Source organism: Aulonocara sp. 'chitande type north' Nkhata Bay, linkage group LG18 (genome assembly GCF_057382095.1).
Source record: "Aulonocara sp. 'chitande type north' Nkhata Bay isolate Kocher_YH1m ecotype deep benthic linkage group LG18, A_spYH_male_GT1.1, whole genome shotgun sequence".
In the NCBI taxonomy this organism is placed as follows: Eukaryota; Metazoa; Chordata; class Actinopteri; order Cichliformes; family Cichlidae; genus Aulonocara; species Aulonocara sp. 'chitande type north' Nkhata Bay.
The window spans coordinates 29,755,060-29,782,857 of record NC_141361.1 but is presented as its reverse complement, the minus strand read 5'-3'; the positions used below and the strand labels follow the sequence as shown (position 1 = coordinate 29,782,857).

At 43.3% G+C, this 27,798-nt stretch overlaps 1 protein-coding gene across 2 annotated transcripts in view; it reads right to left on the bottom strand.

Annotated features, from left to right (window-relative positions):
- cdh24b (cadherin 24, type 2b) overlaps positions 1-26,937 on the bottom strand; it is a 155,872-nt gene extending 128,935 nt beyond the window's left edge. For both annotated transcript variants that reach the window (XM_086270602.1, XM_086270603.1), the window contains exon 1: positions 26,817-26,937. The gene's annotated coding sequence lies outside the window, so the exon portion shown is untranslated. The remainder of the gene's footprint in view (positions 1-26,816) is intronic.
- Positions 26,938-27,798: the final 861 nt, after the last annotated feature.

The window sequence follows — 27,798 nt, the reverse complement described above, 5'->3', positions numbered from 1 at the left end:
AAGTCTGCTGCACCAAATGTCAGCCTGCTGGATCATCATGGACAAGACGAGATTAAATCCAACATCTGTGCTTTTTTTCCTGTTTTGTTTTGGGTTTTGTTTTGTTTTTTTGTATTTTCACATCTCCTCACTGCTGCCTGACTTCTTCAAAATAATGAAATCTCCCTACAACAGTGAAATATGCAGGGAAAAAACAACAAACCCCAATGAAGAGTTGGTGCCATTTTCTGTTGTTTTCAGAAAAGAACTCGAGTAAGCACCCAGTTGGCTTCCTAACTGTGGGTAATAAGACAGCTCCATTGCTCACGCAGGAAGGTGCTGAGTTTTTTTGTGCTCCCCACCTGTCAGTCACGATAAATAGCAATGAACTGAGTCGAACTATCACTCACAGGCCCCAAACTCAAAATATTTCTAGACCTGCAAAAAAAGCCCCAAAACCTCTTCTTGCCTCGTACAGTAGCCTGGCCTCTTTGCCACATCTTGGCTGAGAGAGCAGCAGTGCAAGGGTTAATCCCTGTGCTAAACTGTGCACTGTTGCTTCTACATTCAATTACCTCTGGTTAATACCTCTGCTCAACCCTCCATGTGAGTGTGAGGAGGGAAGCCATTTCCCTCTTAATTCTGTTCAAAGGAGTGTGTCTTTCGAGGAGAGCCAGGTATAAAAGGCTCGACAGATTTCGGAGACCGGTGGGGCAATAGAAAATTATTTCGTTTCATAAACATGTTACGCACAGCGGATTCACCCTGATTGGTGTCAAGCTGATTGATGGAGTGGGAGGGCAAGTTAATATATGGAGCCAAAAGAAGGCATGCTGCGAAGAGCACAAATTGCATAAAAAGCTGCAGCGTGAGGGTGTCTACTATTTGAACGTTTTGAATGTTTTTGTGGGTATGTGTGCGCACACGCGCGAGCACGCAAACACGGGCGATGTAAACTGTGTGTGCCCCTTACAACAATGCATGCATGCATTTGCATCTCTAGTTCAAATAATCCATCTTTCTCTCTTTCTGTCACACACATACACAAAAACACTACAACTTGCCACTTCTGTGTGTTTGCGGGCTGTGTCTCTGTGAAAAGCGATAGGTCCCTGTCTAAGCCCGAATGAGCCCAGAGATATAAATACACGCCGGGAAATATATCCCAGAAATAAAGCGCCGATACGGAGGCAAGTGAAACTGTGCAACGCTTCCATTTATTGCTAAACTTCCTTTCAGTGTTTACGCTGCCAGGCCACAGGATCTCAGAACCCTCTTTAAAGTCATTCACTTGTTGGAAAAGAAGTCAGTGCCCGCCTGGGAAGGATAACAGGCTGTCTGGCGGCTGACCGCATGACCTATCAATAGATTCTGATTTTATACGACACAATCTGGAGCGATGACAACAGCTTCTGACCCTCTTTTATTTATCCAGGCTGGGTTTTTTGCTGAGCGTGCATGCTCTTTTTTAGTAATGCCCTGCTTCACATTCATACAATTCCATATATTCACGCCTGAAAGCTGCCCAGCACAACCACAGACATTCACTGTTGGCCACTCAGCAGCTTCACCGGAGAATTACTCATTCACTCGCCCTTCTTTGCTGGCTCACCAATAGGCTTTCATTCACTACGGATTTCTCTATTTCAAAAACCATCTTGTTCACATTCAAAACTTGTGAGGCAGTCATACATCAAGTGGGTGCACTGGCTTATTGGGCCAATTGCGCATTGCGGCTTCACAGAGTCGCTGTGTATCACAACGGCAGTTCCATTAATTGGAAAAGTGTCTCCTATTCGAGGGCATGATTAAAATGTGGTGTGCTGTGTTTTTGCGATAAAGACTCAGTGAGATGGAGAGATATAAGGGGAGCGTGCTCAGAGGAAGGAATAGAGAGGAGAAGCCCGGAGGCCAGGCTTGCTGGGTGACAATCCTGCATCTGCGGGGGGTCACCGGCAGGAGGCGGAGCATCATCTGGCTGCATAAAAGCCTGTTTTTGAGTTTTGTTTCTCGGGCCTGTGAGAAACAGGACCACAAAATCAGTATGGAGAAGGTGGCTTGCAAATTTAGCCTATAGTTAAAGGATTGGCATTTCCAGCTACACTGGAGCAAATGTTCTGACACTGATATCCTGTTTCACAGCAGTGAGGACATAAAAACAAAAATCTCAGCTGCTCCTTTGAGATCTTTCGCTGCTTCTCCTCCACACCGCCGCTCACCAGATGATGAATATTTATACTGTTCACACTTTAACATAGTCTAATCCCAGCTTTGCCATTTTACTGCTGCTGATACTCCACATGTGAACAAGAGAATAAAGTTATGGAGATGGAACGAAAGAGTGTGTGGGGGTTTTTGTACTCTCCCAACTTCCTGTCCTTGATTCCATGGTTTGATGGTGTGACAGGCCTTGGGGTATATAGTGCCGGTGTGAAAACAGGCTTGGCTGACTGTGCTGGCTCTACTCCCTATTCCATACCTCCAGGGGGCTATTGCTCCCCCTCTCCCATGCTACTCATTTCACCTCGAGGTGGGCTTTAGCCCTGGATAGTTATCCATCTATGCTTTACAGCTCCCGGGTCCCTCAAAGCCAGGCTGGCTACACAGTGGGGCCAAGCCCAAGCTGCTTCGGGGAGGGAAGAAGCAGAGCCGTGCTGGAGGTCCTCCCCTGGGATGCTCAGCAGGAGTGGAAATGGAGCTACGTGGTGTGGATAGATCACTGGTAACCACAGGGTTGGTTAGAGACACACAAGCTTCAGGCAGAGCACAGCCAGACATCCCTGCATGTCTTCCTCATCTTCAGCTCTGTGCAATCAGCTGCACACCTCAGCTGCCATTGTCAAAATAAAAATGGGTTCTATTTTCGCTGTAACTTTGTTCAGGAGCAGTGAGCTGAACAGAAGAGGTAGAGTAATTATAGGAGCCACAATGTGTACTCTGATTGCAAAGTAATGTTTCAGGGAAACAATTTATAGCAATAAGTAACAGCAGGAAAGAGAAAGGCACTGTGGGAACTTTCTTGGCAAAAAAAGAGAAGCAAATTTAGAGATTTTGTCTTCTTTATAACTGTAAATGTTGTCTTAAGTAATTAACATAAGTCTTATAAGTATTTCTAGAACTATGAATTTTCATGAGGCTGTCTCTTTACTGTTCCCTGTCTGTGTATGTGTTTCCTTTTATCTCTACAGTCTTGTGCGAGCTCCAAACCCTCACACGCACTAAAACAGCCCCCCCCCCCCTGGTTTAAGAGCACCAACAGAAACAGATTAGACATGTCCCATCTACAGCGACATGAGGATCATGTGGTGGCAACAAATCGAAAAGCATCTTCACCTACTGTGTTTGACTTCAACTCCCATGTCTGGAGACGCAAGACACACAGTACCTCAACGCTGCTTTCCACCAGCCATCGATCTGAGGCTCTGAGACTCGGCCAAAGAGCTATCAACCTTTTAAAGTGTCACTTTCAGAGGGAAATGGATTGCCGCGGTGGGATTGGAAAGGGGAGAGAGGCAGACGGACATGTTAGGGGTAAAATATCGGAGGACAAATCACCAGCGTAATCAAATCACTCCTATTTGAAGCTCATCATTCATGACTAAACAGCTCACTTTAGTGTATCATTATCTTGTACAGATGTGTGCTTATGATCACAAGACATGAGTTCTATCATTAGTTTAATAATACACTGCATGTGTGTTTAATTGTGACCTGCCAAGGGACTGCAGATAAAAATTAGCATTGCGCTAAGGCTGGCACATTGAATTACAACAGCTGTATTCAGAGGAATAGTTTCATCAGTAAGTGATGTGATTATTGCTTTCATTCCTAGAGTGACAAAAGATTTCTGATTGATGCCAGTCAAGGGTGATAACTGGCATCAATTTAGCCTAGTTTAGCAGATTAAGCTAGGCTACACAGCGTTCCTCACATATTCCCCATGCACATCCATGTGAACACTCTTGTGTCCATGTCTATGTCTCTGTACAAGAACATGAATATCGCAAAGCAAATAATTTATTTACAAAGTGGGCTACTTTATGACAAATCAAGCCTCAAAAGAGTCTCTCATCCTGTGAAATTATACATTTTGAACTGTAGCTGGCGATGCTAATCCTTCTTCTATTGTAAAGCCTTGTGAACTCTGTGTATTAGCACATAAACCAGTTCTTTACCTACTGTGTGGTTCTGGTTAGAGTGACCCTTCAGCTAACAGTGGATCTGTAGAGTGGAAGTAACACTACCATTAAACTACCAGTAGTCCAACACACTCAAGTTAAAGGCAGGATTTTTGGGGGAGGTGAGTAGCTGGGTGACATCAAGGACTGCCAAAAATAACACCATAAACATTGATGTTACAGAAACACAAGGTTGGAAGGACCAGGGCTAGCGAGCTAGCAGTCTATAAACTTTCAAAATAAGGTGTTTGAGTGAAAAAAATGACAATTTCTCTGAATGAAATCCAACAGCAGAGTTTATCTAGCCAATTAATGTATTACACATTACACCTTATTTTTCTTATAAGTACTGCAGTACATTACTTAATTACTTGCGAGAGAAAGTAATTTCTCCCACTACTCATTATATTGCTTTCTTGTTACTCTGTAAAATGACCTAAAATACATTCACATAATTGCCAGTGAACAATATGAACTATAGTTCCACACACCAACACAAATCCATGCCTTTGTTACCTGTTAAAGTTCATGGTCTGGCTGCTGGGCTGGTCGGCATTCACTCAGTTTTAACATTGCCCTGGGTACCCAGTTAGCTTTGTGTTAGCATGCTGTGGGTGCGGATGCTCGGATAATGTTGTACTGTTAGCAGCATAACGTTTTCATTCTGAAGGCAGTTTGCATTTCACCATAAATGTCCATATCTTCACTTCTGAAAAGCTGCAGACCGCTGACTGTAGCACAACTGCACATTAAGAAAAAGGCATGTTTATTTTTGTTTGTTTGATTCATTTGATAACTTTCTATTCACCAGGCATGCAGATAATTGAGCCTTTGTAATGCAAGTAATGCAACTGACATAATAGTACAGTAACGCGTTACATGACTGCATTACTGAAAAATGTACACCAACACCTTACTTTGCAATGGTTTACATTCAACACTAGTGATAGTAAGCATTTCTACAGTTTTCAACAATACAAAAAAATGTCAGAAAATTCTGAAATTTACCCTCAGTCTTGCAAGTGAAGCACTACAAAAGTACTTTTAAAAAAAAGAAAGAAGAAGCTTTAAATGAAGTGTGATGGCCTTGATAAAATAATTCTGGCAAAACTTTTTTTGACATCATGCAAAAAAAACATGTGCATTTGCACAAAAAACCCTCAAAAAAATCTCGTTTGCATCTGAAAGATGACAAAGATGCATAAAAGTATGATTTGTTTAAAAGAAGTTGGTTTGTCTGTTTTTTATTTTTTCTAAATTTTTTTACAAAATTCTCCAGCATCTGAAAACGTTCTTAAGGCAGTGAGTACCTGAACCCAATTAAGCAAAAACAACTTTTCATTGCAGAGCACTTGATGTTTCCCCCAAACACAAAGACAGACATGAAATCTAAATGCATGAAGCGACACATCACCATATACTGTAGCTAACAGGAGGCGTATGAGTACGTGGAAGTGCATGTAGGAGTCGGACTAACAATGCAAAATAACTCCTTATCACTTTCTTTATTATCAGTGACTCGAATGTGACCCCCAAAACTAATTTATGATGGAAACTTGAAGATTTGCCTCCGTGAGTTTCCTGCATATATGAAGCTTTGTTTATTCTTGTCTGGGCAGGGATAGCTCAGTAGGTAAAGTGGTCGCCCCATGATCGGAAGGTCGGCGGTTTGAATCCACTTAACGGCTACCCTGAGGTACCCCTGAGCAAGGTACCGTCCCTACACACTGCTCCCCGGGTGCCTGCTTAGTGGGCTGCCCACTGCTTCACTGAGTGAATGGGTCAAATGCAGAGAAAAACAAGTAATTTCCCCATGGGGATCAATAAAGTATCCATTATTATTATTCTTTGAATGCATGAAAGCACAGCCCGAAGACCTGTCCTTAACATTTTCATTCTAATCAGAAGCAAAGAGTCACACTTTTTTTCTTTTTACTTTGTGAAGAAGTGAATGAAGGAGTTGGAGGGCACACACACTTCTTTTTCTTTAAATCGTAGCACGTCGTTTGTCATCATGAAAAAGTTAAACCGGTATATAATAAAGTTCACACATCAGGTATTTGGAATTTAACGTAATGTTGGAATGGAGAACAACAAACTTTTTACAAATGCAGTACAAGAATCAAGGTTGCTGCTTTGGCTTGTTTAACTAGATATTAAAGCCGGGCTGCACTGTTTCAAAGGCTCAACTTGTCTCTTTGTTGTGAGAGAAAGAAAAGACCCTCTGGCCCTGGGAACCAGTAAATGACCTGACAAACACCTACTCATGCACGCACGCACACACACACACTATCTGCTTTGAAACACAGGCTCATGCCCCAACTTACACCCTGCCTGCGCTGCATGAACACACACTGTATATCTCTGGAGGTAAGACAGAAATCCAAAGACCTGCCAAGAAAAGTCAAAGGGATCCAGTACCTTGAGGCAGCAGAGGTGGAGGGGGGGTGAGGATGAGACGAGGGACCAGAGGAGTGAAGGATGAAGGAAAGAGAAATATTCACGGGGGATAGAGAGAGTGACACCAAACCAGATGAAAAGAGATGGAGAGGCGGAAATTGGTGAGGGGCGGGCGGATAAAGTGGGGGCGGTGTGGGAGGAGTGATGCGAAATAACGGGAGAGGAGAGAAGCAGAGAACAGAGAGGTGGAAGCGTGAGGAATGAGCAAGTGTGGGAGGAGTGGGAAAGTCATGAGCAGCAAGTGTAAAAAATAAAGGAGAGAAAACGGCTAACGTGGAGATGGAGGTACTAAGTGAGTCCAAGGAGTACGGCTTGGGAGAAGAAAGAGCGATGTGTTTTGTATGCACCCCAGATGAGAGCCAAAGAGACAGGGAGATAAACTGTCAAGAGAAGCCAGTGAATCCAGAGCGACAGAGAGGGGAGCGTGTATGCATTTAGATGTTAGCCTCGCATGTGCAGAAGGCCTGAGCGCGGCTAAAATATCCAGCGAGAGATGTTTGGAAGAGTGAGAGAGAGGCAAAAGAGGGACAAAGCGAGTGAGAGAGATGGTGGCAGCGATTCGTTGATGCTATCTGGGCACAGGGAGATGTGTGTGACACAATCTCAAATTGGAAATCGCTGTTTCAATCTCGCCTCACTCCGTGGCTACCCGCTCCACTGATAACAAGAGCAGCCTAATTCTATTAAAAATATCCCGTGAGTGCAGCGGCAGCTGAGACGAAGACAGAGAGCAAGAGGAAATTGGGGGGGGAGAGCCAGGACGAAGAGGAGGAGGAGGAGAGGGTGAGTGACGGGAAGGAGACAGAGGCCAAATGAGGGAGAGAGAATAGAGAGAAAGCTGACTGACTGGCGAAGCAAACTCCAAAAAACAACAGTGAGACTTTAAAGTGCTTGCATGGGGAGAAAGTTTCGCCTGTCTTCTAGCATATCTCCTTACCCCATCTGCCCATCATCTCTCCCAACCTCTCCATCTCAGCAAATCAGCCCCCTCCATCTATCTTACTACCCATCTGTCTATTTATCTCTCTATCCATCTGCCAGCTCTTATCACTCCCCACAGGTTACTGTTCTCATTTAGGACAGTGCTCCCTTTCTCTGCATTCCTTTTTTTTCATCGTACCCTCCACTCCATCTACTCTGGTTCTTTTTTTTGACTCCTCAAATCTATTTGCTCTGCATGTTTTCATTTGCCAAGCTAGCAAACCTCGGAAAGCGCGTCTGATAGGCACTTGTTCTTTCATCTCACTCTTCAAACTCCTCGGCCAAATGGAGTGCCCTAAAAAGTACTTTGTTTCCCGAGGTTTAACTGAAGATAGAATTAAGTGCCTGGCTAATCACCAATCAGCCAGTGGATCAATCTGAATTCACAGAGTGCTGTAAGGGAATAGGTCCTAGTTGCGGGACTAGATCCTCGGCCAAGTAAGACTTTAAAAGTCTCCATAGCTGTTGGCCAGCTGAGAGCAGAGATTGTCAGTAAGACAAAGGATTTGATGAAGATGGGAGAGAAAAAAAAAAAGCTAGACTCTGAAAGCCAGCCAAAGAGCGCTCCAGGACAGTATCCTCTTGCTACGGTGAGCTCCAAACATCATCACTTTTGCTATTATTTCTTAGGCTGTGGAGACAAAGTGGGAAGAGAGCAAGAGAGAAAAAGAGAAAAAGCTAGAGTGCCGTGGGTGGAGTGTGTACGTGAGGTTGGTCTAAATATATATAAGAAATAAACAGCTCGGACTCCAGCAGTATAGTGTCGGCTAATGAATTAATCAGACAGCTACTGGCCACTTTTTCCCCCTCTCTTCCTTTACAGACGGAGAGAACAGAGCAAGCTGGGAGCGAATGCTCATTCAGCTGTGAAAAAGCGCGTGTGTGTTCACCCGCTGCCTGCGTCGCTTTATGCGGATCTATGGACGCTGGCATTAAACTTTTTATCTTCTGCTGATGATCGCCTGTCACACCAATAAACTCAATCTGAAGCCTTAAATGTGAAAAGAGGGTTAGAGCAGAGACAGGGTGGTGCAGAGAGCACAAAGGCAAAGTCGAGGAAGCAGAGGTGGGGAGCAAAGGAGAAAGAGAGAGACAAGAGAGCAAAAGAAAGAAATAGACAGTTGGGAGACAGTCAAAGCTGGGAGATAAGATCCTTGGATTAGTGAAGAGAGAGCTAGAGAGTGAGAGATGAAGAGGTTAAGATACGGAGAAGGGCAGTTGTGTAATCTTGGCTTTTAAAATGAGTTGGCCACTGCTGTGGTCAGAGGGAAGATTGAGATTGAGATTATACCAGATGGAGGGATTGTGGGCGAAATAGGTAGCGATACGGAGACACTAACAAAGATAAAGGAATCCGTGAGCCGGGGATCAAGACAATAGCTGTTTATGAATCTGTATGCCAGCTGATACTTAATCCCCCTTCAAATATCACTTCATTTAGCTCAAGCGGAACAAGCCATAGACGAGACACAGAGTAAATAAAAACTCTTTGTCTCCCTCTTTAGCTGCCTTTGTACAAACACAGTCTTAGGGCTGTAACCTGTATTACTTACTCCGGTAAATGGCACACATTACACAGACTGTTTCCACGATGTATGCAAATAGAACAGAAATGGAGAAAAGAGTCTACTCTTCCCAAAACAGCAAAACAAGCGAGACAGAATAATGAAATTAAACTGTCGTGGGTTCACCGCCGCAGAGACGATTATTTAAACAAAAGACCAGCCACTTAACAGCGAGCCTTTGAGGTCTGACCAATAACGCTTGCTTTAGCCAGAGCTCTCACAAACAATCAATACACTAATAACAAAGTATATGGAGTCGGTTGAAGGCACATAAATGAGGTTCACTAAGGTTATATTAGTAGCATAGAGGAGAGACACCTTTAAGACCGACTCGTGTTCCAGTTGCTTGTCAGTCACTCTCTGTTGGAAGCTACATGAACAAAGTCCACTCGGACAACTGTAGTCAAGTTCTTTTAGTCTGTAACAGGGAGAAGAAAAACTGTTACATTATTGCCTTTTAGATAGCGCAGATTGTGTTCACACATACTTATTACAAACAAGCCAAGAGCTATTTATGTACTCTGATGGTCACAAAGAGCTCACAGACAAACAACTGATTATAAGCATTATTAGTCAAGTCTGTATTTGGAGGTTGAGCTGAAGAAGGCAGATGCAGTCTCTGGAATAAAGCAGGCAAGAGCTCATCCAATAGTACTTGTTGAAAGTGCATATGCGCTCACAGTCCTATGCAATTTTATCTTCTTGATGTAAACAAGCTGCTGCAGTTCACCGAGGAGCGTTGGTCCAATTGTTGAGTCTGCACCAAAGTTTGACTGACAACTTTCACGCCAGCCCAGGTGGAAATTGGTAAATGGACTGTTCATCGACTATCGACAAACAACTCAAAGTGCTTTAAAACCTCACTAATTGGGCACCAGAGTTTGATTTGAAAGACTGCTGTGAAAGCTCAAGGTCAATACCAGAGCAAACTAAAGAACGAGACAAAGACCACCTGACAAGATGAGTCACGGTCAACTTCAAAGGTGATTTGGAGTTTGTTTTTGGAGTAGAAGTTAAAAGGGACAGCTACGGGCATTTTGCTTTAGCAGATACATCCTTTTAGCAAGAATTCAAAAGTCAAACACATCACTGAACGCTTATCTGTATAGGTGGGCCATTTAAACTGCATCTTTCGATTTTTTGCGCGCATAAATACATTCACATGCTGATGAATAAGCCAGATAATCAAGTAAACAGGTAATAAAAGCATTACTAAGTTCGCTGCCTCAACTTGCAGTAAATGCTATTAAAATGCTTCACTTCCATGTAGCTCATGTACTCGCAGTTTATGTGTAACGAGCCAATATTGAATAAGCTTAAACAAACTGAGACAGACAATCATCCAGCCGAGCATTAATAAATGTTGAAAATGACAGCTTGCTGTTTCTGATCAATGGGCAGACCAGAAAAGGGAGGATGATTGGCATTTGTCATGGATTTGATCTGTCTGGTCATCTCCACACCTCTCCCCCTGTCACTGTGCTGCAAAGAAAAAAAAAAGATCAATACATCTGATCAATGGCTTCAAAGATTTAGCCTAAGCTCAGCTCCATTCTTAACAGGCTGTCATTCACCACTGGCTACCCAGACATGTCTTATTCCAACAGGAGACAGTTATTCGCTTCCTGACTTTCAACTGTCTGCAGAAAGTACAGCACTCAGTCTTGTCCATTTTGAAGGATTGTGACAAGAGGTGATGCTGTGTTTTCGGGCAGCTGAGCGTAAGGATCGGAGCTCACGCTCGACGAGGAAGAAAAGGTGGTCGGGAGTGGTACTGTGGAGAGGCCTGCCTGCAAAAACAGGCGATTGCAAAGGCTGCGCTCAGGAAATCATCAAACAGCAGTTGGTTAAGGGTCTCTCTTGTTCCACCGCAGTAAAGGGGCCCTGATGATGTGACACCAGGCTGAGCCGATGAATGTGACTTTTGGCTCTGGTTATAGATAGTCCCATTTTATTCTACGCGGGCCGCCTTTCTTCCACTGGCAGCAAGCTGAATGGGGGCTTGGCATTTGAAAGGAAGCCGAGAGATTTGCTGGCGGATTAATCCTTTCATTAGGGAAAGTGAGAAGTTAATTGCGGCAACAGCTGCATCTCTCATGTTTACACGACTGATGGTTTAAACGCCATCCCTTTAAACGGAAAAAAGCAATTATCAATAAATGCAGGGCAATCTTGCCATGATGAATTGAGCTCAAATTAGGCTTTCTTCTTCTCCGCACCGCATATTCGGGGGCGCAAAAAAGCCGTGTTGGCTGGCGGCGCATGGTCTTTGCAGAGCTGAATTGTCACACAACAAAGATAAAACACTTGACTTTGTGCGATGAAGAGTTCCCAGGGAGAGCGATCAAAGGTGAGCCGGAGTCGTGATTTCCAGCTGATGAGGCGAGAGGAGGGATAAGGAGAGAGAGCAGGGAGGCGAAGACTGAAAAGAGCTTATAGAGTCTGTGGGAGAAGAGGAATCGGGTGTGTTGATACACTGCAGAACAACAACTTCAACACAGAAGAGCTTGCCAAAAAACTCAAAGTCGAGTTATGTTGGCAATTGAGAAACCGAGAGGGCGCGGAGGTCTGCATCTGTAAAGTTTGGCTTGGAAAACTGGGGCCGAGAAAAGCAGGCCTGAAAAAGGGGGATAAATTTAAATAAGGGTGAGAAAGCTATGAGGGAAGCGGGGCAGGCTCAGAGGTTGAGATACGAAAGCTAGAAGACAGGCAATGGTAACAGGATGACTGAAAACAAGGGAGGCAGGGAGTCCCGCAGCAAGAAGTGAGGGCAAATGACACAGGAGGCAGTGAGAGGAGCACTGAAGCACTGAGGAAGGCACGGTAACATTCACCGTTAGAGCCGATCAATTTCCCGTCCCCTCAATAATTGATGTGACGAGCACGGCGGGCTGTTATCTGTCAGGCTTGACTGACTGAAATACAAACCCCAGTGGGAGCCCATGCACACACACACACACACACACACACACACACACACACACACACACACACACACACACACACACACACACACACACACACAAACTATGCAAGTCCAAAAAATGTCTGATCCAAAAACACAAATGTTCAAACCTAAGAGCTAACCTTGAGGTAAATGGTACTAAAAGAAAGTGAGAAATATAATTCAGAAAGAAAAAATGGAGATCACATGCGCTTCCTGATGCCTTCATTGTCATGGTCACACTGTTCTGATGTTGCTGAAGCTCTCATTCATCATCTGAACTTTCTGTCCCTTACACATGCAGAGGCATAAAGCAGCACTTTCTTCTCCTTCTGCTGTGTCCTTTTAATCTCACATCCTCCATCTTTCACGTTTCCCAATGTAACGTCACACGCAATTCCGTGGCCGCACCGACGCTTCCGCTTTTAATCACAGGCCAGTATCATTGCATGTATACGGACACACACACTGGCATCAGGTTACCTAACAGCTAACAGAAGCATCAGGCAGACAGAGGGGGAAAAGGCAGGCATGTGGAAGGAGGCTCAGCATGACAGAGCACAACAGGAACAGGCTCTCACTCAGCCCATATCTGTCAGGACCCCTCGTGTCGCTCTACCCAGATGTGCCGCACCAGAACACCCACGCAATCCCTACACACTTGCTTTATTTCCAGCTGTCCCCCCCATGCACAAGTACATACACTTCAGGCTTGGTTCGTATATTTGCGTGTGCACCTACAGATCGCGGGACTAACTGATCATACGCCCCTTTTGTCTTTGCTGACATTTGCCATATTGCCATGTGTCACAGCATATTTGTGCAGGCGCACATAAAGAGAGAGTGACAAAAGTAGAACAGTGGAATATGTTAGTGTGTATGTTGCAGGAACAGATGAACAACTGAAAACATGTCAGCCCGACATACTCCAAATGCATGAAGCACAGTCGAGAAGCAGAAGAGCGGAGCCGATGCAGTGTATTAAATCCGATATTGGGTGGTGGTGGTGGTGGGGGTCTTATTATGCAGAGAAAAATTATTATTAGGTGTTCATACGCATTTCAAACTGGCCCGATCAAGAACAAAACACTTCCATCTGCAAAGTGTTAAGACATAAATAGCCATAAAATTTATGAGTCAGTTTGTGGGAGTCAGATGAACGTTGGCAGTGTAGTCATCTTCACAGCCTGTGATCATAGATGACAAACACGTGGACACGAGGCAGAGTGCATGCTTCCACACAAAAAAACAAAACAAAACACCACAACATACATGGCTGCCAACAGGTGAGCAAAAAGCTCAGTCGCTGAGAGCGTGCTAACATGTTATCATAGGTGTTTGGATGCATCTGTGGCTTATTTACCCAAGGATAAGGATATATGCCAAGCGGCTATAGGAACAATCTGCCCCTGTAATGCTATATGTCATTTTCTGTTTGCTGCAGGCTTTTAAATGATGTGTCACTCATGGTTTTAAAGAGAGGGGATGCAGTTCTCCAGAAAAATGGCTGCACTGTGGAGGCCTTTTCAACAACAACAACAACAACAGCAAAAAAAAAAATGTATACGTCTGGATGCTTCGCTAATTGCAATTCAAAGCCATCATTTAAGAATATTCTTAAACGTGATTTGCATTGTGTGACCTTTGCAACAAGATGAAATATATTATCACCATCTAGCATGTGGCAATATGCAGTCAACCTCTGCTGCCAGAAATCGATCTGTCACTGTACATTAAGTTTTAACTCAGCTGATGTGGCGTTGAATAATAACGATGATATTCAGCTGTTTTTGCACAACAGCAGTGGCTTTAACAGACCCACGCAGGTGTTTTTACTGGGAGTTATGGGAGTCGGACTGGGCTTTGAGGAGAGCAAACTCAACTGTCTCCCCCCGTCGAGCTCTAAGGCGTAACAGGGGGGGATGAGACCTGCAAGCAGAACAACTGAATCAAATATGAATATCAGATATTTTTGGTTAGGGGAGACTGTTAGCATGGAAATGAGAACTGATTTACCATTTTGTTTGACTTTATTCATTCGGCGCATTTATGTTGGATAAAGCTATTTTTTCAGCTATTTAAATGTCGTTCATTTTTACAAATGCAGAAAACACAGAAAGCATATAAGATGGACGTAGTGCCTTATAGCTGCAGTACGTTTACTGACATAGACACTATAAAACAAGTGTGAAAGTGCCTAAAAACGTGCATTAAGGCTACTAGATGGTGATTCAAAATAAGACTTGCTGTCGTGTGCACGTCGACGGGAAAATACTTTATAGCCCTTATTTATCTAGCTAAAAGTCTCATTGAGATTAAAATCTCTTTTCAAGACAGACCTGTCTAAGACCTGGCTAAGAAGAAAAAAATACAACACATAGCAATATAAGAAGTAAAGAAACAAATACAGTTCGTATCCAGTACAGACAAGCGAACACAAACATGTGAATCATATGCAATAACAGCGTGATATTAAAAGCAGTCACACTGACCAAAAGAGCTATTCTCTCGCTCTTTTAAAATGGACTTCCACTCCCACTTCATCACCAGTTCTGACAGTTTCAGCGCCTGCTGGAGATTATTCCAGGAAACAGGGGCAGCGTATTTAAGAGCCTTTTTTTTTTCCTAATTCGGTTCTGACTCTGGGGACAAACATTTGTATAATATTGTGAGAGCGTAGGCTATACTGGCTGCAGTTTTTACACACATACACACAGATAAGAAGGAACCGACCAAGCATAGATTTATAGATAAAAACAAACCAATGGAAAAGTCTGTGGATATCCAGAGACAGCCACTCAGCAGCAACATACAGAGAACAGTGATGTACACGATGTCCAAAGCCAACCATAAAATGCAAAGTACAATGATGGGCACCATTAAAAAAGATTAAGTTCTTCCTCACTTGGAGAGAAAAACAGGATTTAGTCCTAAAAAAAAAAAAACAAATCTATTTGAACTTTCAGCTTGGACACAGGCCTTTCAATGTGAGCTTCAAATGACAAATTGTGATCTATAATGATACCTGGAAACTAGATGCTACCTAGGTACCTAAAAATTGTGGCTTATAAGATGTAACATTTCAATTTCAGCCCATTGAATGGTTTTGATCTTAGGAAGCGAAGACAACAACTCTGTCCCATATGATAATAACATGAACTTAGATGTGTCTGGACTTAAAACCAACTTCAGTTGAGTTAAGCAGGACTGAACAAGATCAAAGGCAGACTGAAGAAAATTCAAGGGTTTTCACTACTGAAGGAGATGAACTTACAGACCTGTCCATGGACATTTTCCTACTAAGTTTATGTGACGAGTCACACATTTTGGGTCATATTCAAGGCCCTGAGAGGTAAAACACTGCAACCTTTTCAAGTGTTTGACCTCTAATGGCCACCGTGCATACTGAATTAAAAAATGACGTCTGTTTTGTAAATCATGTTTCAATATGGAATTGTGAGATATTTGGTATGAATCTGCACACTCATAGGCTAACGAGTTGTAAATTAGAACTGTGTGGTTTCACAATCAGACCCACACCCTCCTCATCCTTAATTTCACACTGACACTGAATAAAATGACTTGACAGCAGCACGCTGTTCTCAGTCTGTGTACTTAGGTCCACAGATTTGCCCCTCGATCACTACGTCCAGGAACACTGAAAACACTCTGCTTAAGGCTTCAAATTTAAACTTACTTACAACAGGTGATGTCACTGTGACTATGTCCATCCAGCTACATGGAGTAGCTAACAAAAAAAAGATTCCTACACCTACTTAGATAGCTAGCTGGCTAGTTAACTAGAAAACATGCCCCTCGTCTTACGTTAGTAAACTAGAATAGAATAGTCATGTACATGTTCTACACAATTGTGGAACTAGTGCTGAGTACAACAGCAAACGTGCTTTGAGGTCTGGAAGGAGGCTTCTGTTAAGGACTGGAGTGGTGCCATGTCTAATAAACCACTTAAGTAAATACACCTGTGTGGGTTTACCATAGATTAGCTGGGGCTGTGATGCAGTTGTGCAGATATTTCACACTCTGTCTTTCTCTTTTTAGCTGTCTTTATCCATTGTTATCTATATTCTGTACTTTTATTATGTGAAATTCCAAGAAATTAAATTTAAATTTGATTTTCAGTGTTTCATAGTTCAAACCCATAGTTCAAATGTGTTTTTCCCATGTCTATCTGTTGTCTGTGTCTGTGCTCATCATGCAATAACACTGGCAACCTGCCCAGGATATTTCCTTCCTTCTGCCCAGTGCGCGCTGGGATAGAATCTGTTGGCCTCGTGATCCTGGAAAGGGATAAATTGGTGTGTTAAATAGCTGTGGTAGCTTGGTAAAATCCTTTGTGATACTCCCTAATGGGATCACTGCAGTATTTTATTATAAGTACACAACAGAATTACAAAAACATGCAAAAAAAATGTCATAATAAATCTATTATACGTCATTTACTGAAAACTCCTTTAATTTGCCACTTCCTCTTTCATGTACCATTTCCATTTTTCAGACCGGCATTACTCAGACTTTTATTAATAGTCTTGCAGTGTGTGTAAAAATAGCTGGAATCAGTGTACAGATACACTATGCTGGGGGAAAAAGTATTATGATAATAAAAAAAAGTACCAAGGCATTTCTAGGACAGAAGCCAGCCTTCCAAGAACTGAGTGTGACTCCCATGTGAAGAGGAAAAAAAGGAACAGGAAAAAAAATACAGTCCACTTGAAGAGAGACAAATGACAAGATTGTAAAGAACAAACAACCTTTCTGCCTAACACCTTGTACAACGCACGGTAGAACAGATTCTCCATCCAAAGCGTGCTCTGTCAAGCTCAAAACATGATTCCAGCATTGTAGTGCTGTGAAGTCCCTGCCATGTAGGCCAAGCCAAAACAAATGTGATGTCAATGCAATAATAAACGAGCTTTGTGTTTGAGTACGACCATGATAATTAGTCTCAAGATGGTATGTTAGTAGAGGAGGCTCATAAAATATAGAGGCCATTTGGCGTGCACTCAAGAACAAATCTGTATTCTAAGAGCGTGGGCTGTTACACTAATGTTCTACACAGTTTAAATCTGGCAGAGGCACAGTCAGAAAACTTTGTTTGGAGGAAAGATGCTGACGGTTCCAGGCAGCAGGCAAGAAAGATTACTGAGTCAGCGCACGTACATAGATGCGCACCCTCTCCCTGACACACATGCCGCCACACCACACACTAAACTCTAAAGGGGGAAAAAAATCCCTTTTTTGTTGACTCGATTGCCCGTGTGCCCGAGAGACTGCGCGCATCACCATTCAAGGTTCCTGACAAAATTGGGGTCGCCGCTGAACAGCACAGCAACTCAAGGTCGGGGAGATGATAAAGATGTATATGAAGTCTAAATCCACAAAATAAGATTCCCTCTGTATCTCCCCAAGTGCCTACCTGCCAAGCAAGCTTCCTTTGTGACAGAGTGTGAAAGGTCCGCTTCGCAATTTCAGCTTGAAGCCACGTCACATTGTGGTGGTAGTGGAGCTGAGGTACGAGGCTGAAGAAAGTTCGTCCGAGCCCGAGACTCCCGAGGGCGCGTAATGTATGTGCCATTTGCAGGCAGACGGGTATGAGCGACGTGTTCCAGCAGTCTCAGGCGGGGAATCACAAGATTATTATCCCAGTCCCCCCAACATCAGCAGAGGATGGCATTTTGACAGCACTAATCACCCCATTGTGAACCTCTTCTGTTTGCTTGAGGAAGCGAAGAAATCTCCAGCTGCTGAGACCCAGGGAAACATAAAAATAAAAGGGGTAGCAAAGACCTTTAATGCCCGTTGGGTGGTCGAAAAGCTCCCGGTGGGCTCTTTGGTTTGAGACGCTAGCTGCTTGCTCAGACTGTTACACGGTGTGTTTTCACAGCTTCAGTTCAAACAACCGCCTCTCCCAACCGCATCACCCCCTCTGAGGAAATGGCAAATACATCGTGGCCATCTCCTGAGGAACTGGCAAACAAAGAAGAAAAGAGACTTTGTATTTCTTTGGATGTTTTAAGGCTGGTTTTCTCTCTCGTCTTTCTTTTTCTGTAGCATTAATTATGCATATAAAATTGGACTTTTTGATTAGAGCATCAAAAACAGAGCAACAAAGTTTAAGCATGGATTTTATTTTATTTTTTTGGAAGCAAAACTTGTCTGATTAAAGAGTTCTTTAATAGCAGTCAGACTCAAAAAAAATCAGCAACAATGAGACTCAATTAGTGTTTTGGGGGGAGGGTTTGCAAGCGTGCCCACAGCTGGGCTGCCGAAATAATTTTCTAATAGATCAACAAAGATGATGTGGATAGAGGAATAAAGACAAACACACAAACCCAGAAAATTACATATAATGTTTCGGAAAAGCAGCCATGTGCATCAGAGTATGACTGGGGCTGACCGCCATTACCGCAAAAGTGCTCTGCCGCACTCTTTGCAGAGACACATACACAGGCACAGTCTCGACCCAATTACAATTAAACGCGGAGCTTGGTGCTCCTCCGGGCCAGGGTATCGATGATTCATTTTGTGTTTTATCAAAGAAAAAGGAGTGCCATTAAAAAGAGATCAGTCAGCCACCAGGCATGAGGAGTCTGCTTCTAATTGGCCATTCATCAAAAAGCCTTCTCAAGTAGATCGGAGCCCTGAAATATCACGCATGACAACTGAACTGCACTACATTAATTACACTACTGATGACCCTCATGCTCTACGGCCCACTCCACGCCTTCCTAGAGGGCTGGAAAGCGCACGGATGCACGCGCACCCGAATGCACGCGCACGCATGCCAGGATACACTCGGTCTCGATCCGTTACACAGTCAGAGATGGCAGATTACGCTGACATGGAACAGGATGGAGTACATCACACCTAGCCAAAAAAAACGCCATATTATGGTATCTATCAGTGCAATTTGACACAGAGATAACCATGACTGCATATTTCCTTTACCTCTGTATTTTTAGCTTCAAAAATCCCTCCCCAAGGTGCTGCCATTTCATCTGCTCAATATCATCAGTCAATCTTTAAAAGATGCTTTAAACCATTTCACTTCACAGCATGTCCGACATGTTTTCACACAGACACACTAGTTTGGAAATATAGCATTGTTGCTGCCTTTGTTCAACTTAGCAGCTATCAGGACACACACGGATGAAGCATTTCGAGCTCTGGCTCTTTCCTCTCACCACGTGAAGGGAATTCTCCTTTTCATCCATTTCCTGATGCACTCTAACTAGACAGTTTTCGGTCATGTCCCAGAATTGCGCGAGCTAGCTCTCTAGCTTTCCAAATACACACGTGCGAGCCTGAACAGCTGCACATCCGCTGACAATTCATCCATCTCTGAATCTCTCATTTTCTCATTTGAGCATTTTGGTGCTTTTCTCTCCCCCCACCACCACTTCTGAGCTGCTAGATCAGCTGGGGCTGGGTTCATCACTAAGCAGCAGCCCAGAGGCCAAGAAACAGAGAGACAACCTCTGCTACAGAGTTACTGAGCAGCTACGAGGTTAAAACAAGCATGAAAAAGCCACATGTAAGCTCGTCTGCATATATGCATGCATGCTCACACACAAACACACACACATTTATCTGTTGTGTCTGCTTTAGGCAAAGGGCTGATGAGGAAGGAATCTTCAAAGTAAGGGAGTGAAAGCCAGATGGTGTTTGATGTGTGGATAATGATTTAGGTAAGGCTACGCAACACTTTCTCCACATCCAAGCTCAACAGAAGCCTGAAACTGTTAGACTTGAGCATGAAAACCAGAAATTGGGAGCTTTGCAAGATGTAGGAAAATGTAGCTCTGAAGTCTTGGATGTGCATATTGTTCCTAAACTAGCCTGTCTGTGTAACTGCCTTTCATAGATCAAGCAGCTGGAGCCATATAGGCTTTTTTCAAAAAGGAGCACCCCATAGGAATGGAACCTGTGCCCTTGCAGACTCTTGTTCGTGTCTGTCCCTGCATAGCAGCTCTGGGCTGTGCACGGCAGCTATCAGTTCATCATTGTCATACAGTAATTCAGTATGTAATGTGCCTCTAAGTCCCTAAGAAGCAGAGGAACAGACACACTGTCTACATGGAGCATGCTAAGCCCAGTCAGTGTCCTGTAGGACCGGCTATTTAACACAGGAATAAGCCAATTATCTTCATGGAGTAGGCAAATTTACAATAGGATTTGCTCAATTCCTACAGGACTTCTATGTCAGGGGTGGCTGCTTATGCTGTAGGTTTCATTCTGTCGTGGCCCCCCCCGAACACACACACACACGTCTGCAGCTGTTGTGATACCACGCAGCCATGCAGATGCACATTACCACCAGCCCGAGCAGACACCTACACAGTCACTCCTACCTCAGGCACGCACAGCATTTTATACCAGAATTACTGGCAGCCTTGATAAAGATGAGCCCAAACACAGAAGTGATAAATAGCACAATAACACACGCACACACAAAAAATGAGCTACCTCCTGTGGAAGCAGTTTTTCCCCCAATTCAAAAGCAACTGTCGAGAAAAATAGTTAATTTTCAGAGTATGATAAATTTAATTCCAAAGCGACGGTTACAGTCATTGGCACCTTTTGTTGCAAGGCTTATTAAAGTCTTTCTAAATTGTGTTAAACCATGGTGAAATTATTTAAGTAGCTTGAGTTAGTGCCTTCAATTTCATATGTGCTTATGACTTATGGCGTGAGAAATAAGGACACGCAAATGGAAATCCAGGGAAAGCTGTAAAATTGAAAACCGCTATTCAGTCACATGCTTTAAAACTAATCACTTCAATGTGATGTCTAAATAGAGAGACTCTAATTTAATGTTCAATTTCCTGATTTCAGATTCCATGTGCTAAAGCACTAATTGTTTCCTCTTTCATTTCAGTGCAGCTCAGTGAGATTTGATCCCCCTCATGGATTCCACCCTCATTATCCTTGTACACGGAAGTAATGCAAGCTGGGCTGTGTGACTGATATGGCTGTTCTTTGATCTGTTCCTCACTTGTACACCTAAGACCTCCCAGCGCCGTGACTCGTGATTTAAAAGAATCTTATGTGCACAGTAATTTTCCTGACGTATGCTCTCACAGTGCTCAAAATAATCACACTAAATAAAATAAAGCCTTTTATTTTTAAATGGGAAAAAAAAGCTGTCTTGTCTAAACAGACTTTTTCCGTACCTGGGCAAAGTTTGAGTATTAGCATTTTCCACATTACAGCACTATCGTCGGTACATAAACCCAACAGAGAGCTGGAGTTGCCAGAAGCACAGAAGCAAGCCTGTAAGAGGTTATGAATGAGAGGTACCAACTACGAAGACTTAATCCTGCTTCCACAAACATTCTGAGGTTGCAGTTCTTGCTTCTAGCTGTTTGTAGGAGTCTTTCCTCTGAGCTTATTAAATAGCCTACAATGCTGCACTTTAGAGTTACAGAGTCCATATGAGTGTGCTCAGAGCAAGAAAGTTACCAAATTTACAAATGTGGCACAACAGCAATAATACTCACAGCTTTTAATATTCCTCACACACAAAGAGTGTTCAGGACCTAACGATAAATCAAAATCTGTAATTTTCCCCAACCTCAGACAGGTGAGCTGTCATACACAGAATCATAATTTTCCGTCTAGTTGTTCAACAGTCTCATTCTAGAAAAGTCTGTTCACTAGACTTAATTGTTTTTTGCAAAGATTACTGTTCTCTTCTTTTTCTTTAAATTTATAGTCGGGATTTGCAGTAGTATAGTTTACTGTTATAAAGGTGGATACCTAAGGTAGCTTCTGTGACCTCTCGATCATTTAAGTATGAAAACACGGCATAAGGAAGCCTGGTAATAATGCAAACGCATTTTGTGGCACAATATGTTTGCTGTAGTTGAAGAAATTATCATAGCAAATCAAGATAATTTTAGTCATTCCAAGTATAATTAATGATATATAAGCGAAAAACTGACTTATAGGACAGATGTGGGCTGATAGTTGTTAAATTATTTAGCATACTGTTGCATCATGGGACTTTAGGCTTTACACAAGTTGGGGGGCTTTTTCAGCTCAAATCCACCGTGGCACTCTCCCCCTGGGATATTTAAAGGACATGTTCACCCAAATTACCATTTTCCCAAAGACTTCTGGTGGCAGACAGACTATTAATAAAGTTAACACACCAACTGACTGTTGAAAATTAGCCACACTGGTGTTGTACATAGAAAACATACATTATTCATTACATATAACTCACTGAACGTTCAGAGAAACTGTGGGAGAAACAGAAAACAAGACATGTATGGTTTAACAAGTAGCCAGAAATAAATAAATAAGTCATATATACTGGATTTGTCTAGTTTCTTTCTCCCAATTTAATCCAACGTCAGGGACTCTGGGAGTCTTACTATTACCACCATTTTTTTCTTTGGCATGCTTATTTAACATCTGTGCACCTGCGTGAAAAAACTGAAGCCGTTCCAAATAGATTTAGAAAAAAAATATGTAAGAAAATGCCCAGTATCATATTTCATTTTGGCTCAAATTGAAATTTCCATCTGAAATAACTAGAGAAAGGATTCTTTTTAGCTCACAACTCCAATACTTCAGCCAGTGGCAGCAGGTCTATAACCAACACACACACTGACACACACACACACACCTATAACCAACAGTCATACGGGCTTTCTCTTTCTGTCAGTGTCCAACTCCCTTGCCCTTTCTCTATCTCATTTCTGCACAGTGGGGTATAAATGTAAATACACAGTTACACACACACATATATACACACACGCCTCCACACACAGCCTGGAGCAGCCTCCTGTCTTTCTGTATAATAATGTCTCCAGTGGAGCGAGTTGCTGTACTTTTTTCACGGGAGTCCGCCTTCATCCCACCCATTCAAACAGCCATCCACCACCGAGCTGGGGGTTGCCTCCACCAATCTGACATCGAGCTCAGAAATTCAGTTCTGCCCGGTGGTAACGCAGACCCACTGCTGGCAGCAGACAGACAACGCACCTCCACGCTTGCACAAGGGGAAAATTTTAAAGTTCACAATAAAATATGGTTGGAAATTATGCTCATTTGACAACTTATGCAAGGTGTGCGCCACTGCTTGAGTAGGTGCGTGCATATCTATTGTCACGTGCACACGAGTAAACAGCAGTGTTGATCTGGGAGCAATCAGACCGTGACAGACTCTGCAGCACCATCCCACAGGCCTATAGTGAGGAAAAAGACTGCACTGCTAGGCATAGCCATTTCCTCTAAATGACCGTCTCTCTCCCCTCCCTTCCTCACATCACCACCGGGGGAGAGACTGACTCCATGTCTCGACACAGCACTGCTAAAGCTGGGGTCAGCCTGTCCTGCTCTAACCTCAGTCTTGGAACGCTGGGGACACATCACAGTATTGGAGGAGGGAGGCTGGGGAGGACGGAGAAAAGCGTGAAGGATGTTGAACCTAAATTCAACACTTTCCCTGAGAGATGCTTGCTGTGAATCCATTGGCGTTTTTCCATTCTTAAAAAGTTTGCATCAGCAACCATGTGTCTTTCCCCTCCTTTGATGCCCAATCACCATCAAAGGGCACCGAGGCAATGAACTGTTCGCCCTCCGCATCCAGCTGGAGTTTAAAGGGAACATCACGTATGGGTGAAAAATGGCTCGCCAGTCTCTTGCCTTGAGTAGGTAATTGGAGATGATATAGTTGAGATTTAGTTCTGGGCAAAGTCACTTCAGAGTCGCAGACGTTTCACTTCCCCTTTCAAAGACTGACACCAGAGGAATAGTACTCTGCCGAAGGTTTTACACAGCTCATTTCCCCAATCCCAAAAAAGCAAGGAGAAGAGAGCACGAGCAGAATCTGAGGCGATCTTAGATCCTAGAAGCTCCTTGTTCCCTTTTCCGTTTATAACAATCGGAAAGGAAAAAGGAATTCTGCAATTGCATTACCTCTCTGCGTGAGGGCCCTGGGGAACGTTCATGTCTTGAACACTAAGCATTCATTTCCTTGTTCTCCACAAGGATCCCTGGGAGGCCATGTTGTCTGATTCATTTCACTGAATTGTCAGCTAATGAATGGTACGCGTCCATCGACTGCCACACACTTTCTCGGAATAGAAAAGCCCCCAAGGGTGCTCATCTCGGGGGTTCTCCTATTCTCATTAGGAGGGAATCAAATGGAAACAGAGGCTCACTGATCATTTCTCATGTCCTCTGTGTGTGTGTGTGTTCCATGAAGTGGGGGTGTGGCTCCATGCGAAGGCGTCTTTCTCTCTTTGACTTGGTGATCACCGTTTTTGGACGTTTGCATCTTTGAGGGCATGTTATTGACCGCTTTTGATTGAGCCTTTAAACAAAGACGACTAGCGGACTCTCTGGGACAGTATTAGTAAGTGATCTGTCTTGCTGGCAAAGCATTACAAGCCACTTCAGGCATGAGAGGCAACAAGGTTATGTAAGATTGACAGGTGAGAATTGTTAAAGAAAATCTTCACTCGAGACCTGAATTCAAATATCGTTCTCCTGCAGCCTCCTCAGCTGTTGTTCCTCTCCTTTTATAAGTCCTCTGTGCCTTTTTCTGTCTCTCTGAGTTGTGCCATCCTGCATCCTCCTCAGTAACTCACCATCTACACCAACCCTTTCTTCTTCCTCTGCTGGTGTCCACAACACCCAGTAATGTCCGCTAATGGGATTTTCCGTGTCCCTCCCGTGTCACAACAACAGCACCTTTCTCTTTCTTTCTTTTCTTCAGGCAGTTTTATCGTCAGCATAAGTCACTGACTCAATGCAACCTGTCTCTTTCCACTGTTACCACCCTCTCCCTCTTCTTCTCCATCTTCCACCCACCGTCCACTCGTTTCCCACTCTTCCCTCTAATCTCACCTCATGTTCTACCTGTTCACATTTCATCCACTCCCTCTTCCTCCATACTAACCCCCTCCAATCCATTGATTTCTCCTAGCCTCCCCCTCTTCCTCATCCTTCTCTGCCCTCCTTTTACATCCCCTTTCCCCTTGTTACTCCCCACCTGTGCAAAGGCTATTTGGTGTGAACAGTTAATAACGGAATCATAGTGGGTTCTTTATCTTAGCCACATTACAAGATAAGGTATTGATATTGAGACTAGTATTTGTAGAAGCAATCATATTTTTTCCCACAGAAGAGCCATGTAATATCACAGCTGGTCCAGGGAAAAATGCCCAAATGTGCTCACGTGATCAAATGTACACTCAAAGATAAACGCATTCACATTCATCACAGATGTACATAAACACATTTGCAGCTATGGTATTCACAGACATTGAGCTGATTGCACCCAAACACCCCGGTGCAACAACAATGTATAATACATGAGCTTTCCACATACATAAACATGTCTCGCACTGATCAGAGTCATTATAGTCGCTTAAGACCCATCATGTGTGTTTGTGCATGTGTGCGCGTGTGTGTGAGGGAGTCATTCATGTATCACATTAGTTTTTATGTATATGTTCAACAGGGGGCCATCATGGCAGAGATTTTCCTCCCTACAACATGAAGAAATTATATATAGACGTGGCAGACCCACTTTTCTTGCTCTTACAAAAATAAAGCAGGGCAGTAGGCTGCCATAATCGATATAACCTGAGAAGGCAGGTCATAAATCTAAGCAAATGTATTTCCCAGTAGAGCAAAGGATGCTTAAGGTCTCACACAAATGAGAGAACATATATATTATATATATATATATATATATACATATATTAGAGTTGTGCAAAAACAGAACACTTTGCAAAGGCACAGGCACGTCACCAGACACCCGTGGATATGAAGCCAAATACTGATTATCACCGACTTATAGGGTCGCGTAATAAATGGACGCAATTAAGCTGGGTTTTTGAAGCGACTCGCAGCCGATCACCCTCATTAGGGACGCGCTGAACCGCAGACAAATTTCCACATACGGACGGCGCGCAGGTAAAATATTTGCCGCGGGGTGTCGGTGCTCCGTATAGTGACAGTCTGTCAGTAGCAGTGCACTCCGTCTGTTGGGAATCGGCTCGCACGCGTAAAAACACTGCGCCCGTCCGGCTTGCATTGAAAGTGGCATCCTCTTCGTTCTGTGATCAGAGGAATAGACACCCGACTGAATCAATGAAAGAACGACCAATAAGATAATCAATCGGTATGCACAACAGTAAGTATGTTGTGAAATTCCCCAACATATAAGCACACTGGACAAGTCCTCAGTCTCTGACCACAGGCTCCCAATTAGGACTCCACGTTCACTGTCGGCCATTATGAATGTGATAGCTCTATAATAATTTTTACAACAACAGTCCGTCCTTAAATTTTCCACTGAGATTCGAGGGATATACTTTTACAACGACTAAAACCCAGTAGACCCTCCGGAGTGTCGGAAATACGCGCGGAGTCGGACCGCCGCGAGAATTAACCACATCCATCTGTTTCGCTGAAATAGTACAGAGGGAACACGGATCGATATGTGGGTATTTTACGCGTCACGTGCCGTAATTTCAGTTTTAAAAAACGGTGAATGTCAAGCAGTGTCGCCTGATAGCAGACGGGGAGAAACGCAATTCCCAAATACCAACAGAGGGGAAAACTGGGTCTGATCTCCAGCCAACCTGACCGAGATAATAATAAAAAAACAAAACAGAAACAGTGCTTTCAAAGACAGGATTATCTGGGCTAGGACATTTTTGAATTTACCTCAGGATGTCGGTGGGATTGCCTCAAGTTTCTTCGTCCGTCAGCCGGTCACAAAACTGAGTCCAAGAAGGGCAAACACTGTTATCGCGCCGTCTCTCCTCTCTCCCTCTCTCTCTCTCCCCCACTCTCTCTCTCGCTCTGTCTTTTCAAACAACGTCACTCCCGAAAATCCGTGCACGTTTTTTTTTTCCCCACCTCCTAATTTCCACGGTTTTCTCTCTCTTTGTCCCGTCTTTTGAATTCTTAATCATCGCCTTTTTTCCTCGGGAGTGATTAATATCAGTATTATGTCCATCATCACTCATAATTATATCCACCACCTCCGCCACCGGCGTGATCATCGTGATCATCATTCATCACGTATCAATACATCACTCTCATCTGCCTTATGTGCTGGAGTTTCCTGTGCACAAGAATTTTTCCAGTACAATTGCACTCACAACCTACGCTGTTTCTTTGTTATAAGAGTTCAGTAATACTTTTATTTTCCTAAAAGGTATTTTTCCAGAGTTTATGTGTTCTAAACCCTTAATTGGAACTTAATAGATAATATACTTAAGCTTCACATAGTACTTCTAAGATATTACTAAGATCAAAAACACATTATTGAGCTTTGGGTCGCCAGGCTATTTAGAAAATTAAAGCATTATCTCACTCCATTAGTGTGGAGGAGAGGTTGACTAAGGCACCGTAGGCAATGCCACAAGTCACTTTAGAAACATTAATCATATTAAAGGGAAAATTTTAAAAGGATTTTTGGTACAACTTTTAATAATATTGGTTTTTAAGAAAGACTAATGTTTCAAGCCATTGTTAATAAATCTACTAATCCACTAATATACTTGGGTTGCCAGACATATTGGGGGGGGGGGGGGGGGGGGGGAGCAAAAAAGACCAATGCATATGTTATTGTCGGTTATAAGAAAAATATTATTTATGCAATATAATGTTGGTTGTCCCAACTGTTATTGGGTTAGAGGCA